General features: G+C 36.8%; 1 long non-coding RNA gene across 2 annotated transcripts in view; it reads left to right on the top strand.

Annotated features, from left to right (window-relative positions):
• Positions 1 to 340, top strand: part of LOC126986707 (uncharacterized) — an 8,110-nt gene extending 7,770 nt beyond the window's left edge. For both annotated transcript variants that reach the window (XR_007739907.1, XR_007739908.1), the window contains exon 3: positions 1 to 340. This exon is cut by the window's left edge and continues 339 nt beyond it. This is a non-coding gene — a long non-coding RNA (uncharacterized LOC126986707).
• The last annotated feature ends 2,160 nt before the right edge of the window (positions 341 to 2,500 follow it).

Here is a 2,500-nt window from a genome sequence, read left to right as displayed (position 1 = left end):
TGTTGCTAGGTGAGTCTTTTCTTCTTGGTGTGTGTATGAGGGGGGGGGGAGAGTGAGTGAGAGGGAGAGTGGGAAAATGGAGTGTGGGGGGAATGAGTGAGAGTGAACATATGGTCGTGTGTGTGTGTGTGTGTGTGTGTGTGTGTGTCGTGGTCGTCCTTCTCAGTTTCAAGATGTATCCAGTCTTCAAAAGTAGTTCACTGTATAAATATTGTGTTCACTTGTCTTTGTATAGTCAATCACCTTATCTATTGTCTATTCAACCATTATTTATATCATCGTGAGTGATGTGATATTAGTTGCTTGCTGTGCACATTTCACAATAAAGAGGCGAATATAATGACGGTGGTCTCTCTCTCTCTCTCTCTCTCTCTCTCTCTCTCTCTCTCTCTCTCTCTCTCTCTCTCTCTCTCTCATGAAGTTGGGTCGGGAAAGCGAACATTTACATCTAAGAACACACAATACGCTAATACACCAAGTTCCTGTGTGTGTGAGTGTGTGTGTGTGTGTGTGTTCAACACAGCACATAACGTTAAGAGGCGATGTGCTCCGGTTAACCACTTCCTCGACAAGCTGGAGGGTTCGTAATCGCTGGCTCGGTGCTTCATTGGTCCGACGCTTCGTTCAGCATCTCGCCGTGAACCAATGCCGGGTCTTCGTCTTCCGCGCAAGCTTAACATTACGTAGTGAGTGAGCTTTAGCTTTAGTCAGCTCAAGAAAGCGTGAGTCGTCTCCAAGAAGCATGATCTATTCCTCCTTTAGCGTTCAGGAGAGACAAAGACTGGGTAGAATAGATTGAAAAGATAAATAATTGAGCAATTGGTCGAACAGGCAACTGACCCACCTGACATTGTTGCCAAACACCGCTACCGTGAAAGAACATATTCTGGATTCTTGCAGCGATAATAAGCAATACACGCCAGATAAACACAACAGGAAATTATATAAACAAGTAATTATTATAACTATTATCACACACCGATCATTGCCGGACACTGCCATCTTAAGGGTGACTTCTCAGACAAGAAACATTATTGACTCGAGAAAGAAAACGGTAATGGTGGTGATGATGGTGGTAGTGGTGGTGATGATGGTGGTAGTGGTGGTAGTGGTGGTTATGATGGTGGTGGTGGAGGTGACGGTGTGTTGGTGTGTCACGTCACGGTAGACTATCACTTGTTCTGCAACACCACCGCAGCCATCACCACCCTACAGCGTCACCACCACCACCATCACCACCACCCTAACCCCGACCCATTCACGGGGCGTCAGTGGTGCACACACACACACACACACACACACACACTCCGTGGCTCATCTGGTTAGAGCGCTGCGTTGGCAGGCTTCACAGTCTGACAGGGCGGCGGTTCGAGCCCGCTAAGGAGTGGTTACTGTCCCCCCTTGAGCAAGGGGGATGGGGTGTGTGGTGTGTGAGGTCCTGGCAGTACCCAGAGATCGACGATAAAGAGGACTTGTTCATGTCGGGAGGGTACCTGCTGGCCATTACGAGTCCACCTCGTCATCAGGTCGTGGTGAATTACACACACACACACACACACACACACACACACACACACACACACACACACACACACACACACACACACACACACACACACACACACACACACACACACACACACACACACACACACACACACACACACACACACACACACACACACACACACACACACACACACACACACACACACACACACACACACACACACACACACACACACACACACACACACACACACACACACACACACACACAGGTTTAGAATTTTACTTGCGGTCGTCAAAAATAGCAAGCATATGTTCTTTACATCTGACATATGGTTAGTCAAGGATATATATATATATATATATATATATATATATATATATATATATATATATATATATATATATATATATATATATATATATATATATATATATATATATATATATATATATATATATATATATATATATATATATATATATATATATATATATATATATATATATATATATATATATATATATATATATATATATATATATATATATATATATATATATATATATATATATATATATATATATATATATATATATATATATATATATATATATATATATATATATATATATATATATATATATATATATATATATATATATATATATATATATATATATATATATATATATATATATATATATATATATATATATATATATATATATATATATATATATATATATATATATATATATATATATATATATATATATATATATATATATATATATATATATATATATATATATATATATATATATATATATATATATATATATATATGTTTTCATTGTTTAGCCAGAAAAGTTTCAAGATTAAATGCATAATATTTACAAGTTCTAAAAAAAAAATGGAAATACATGATCTTTGAAGCGTAGAAAAAAATAAAATGAGTCATTTTTAAATGAAGTAAGACGTATAATA

This window comes from Eriocheir sinensis, chromosome 62 (genome assembly GCF_024679095.1).
Source record: "Eriocheir sinensis breed Jianghai 21 chromosome 62, ASM2467909v1, whole genome shotgun sequence".
Classification (NCBI taxonomy): Eukaryota; Metazoa; Arthropoda; class Malacostraca; order Decapoda; family Varunidae; genus Eriocheir; species Eriocheir sinensis.
Note: the sequence above shows the minus strand (reverse complement) of the source record. Positions and strands in the feature narration are given on the sequence as shown.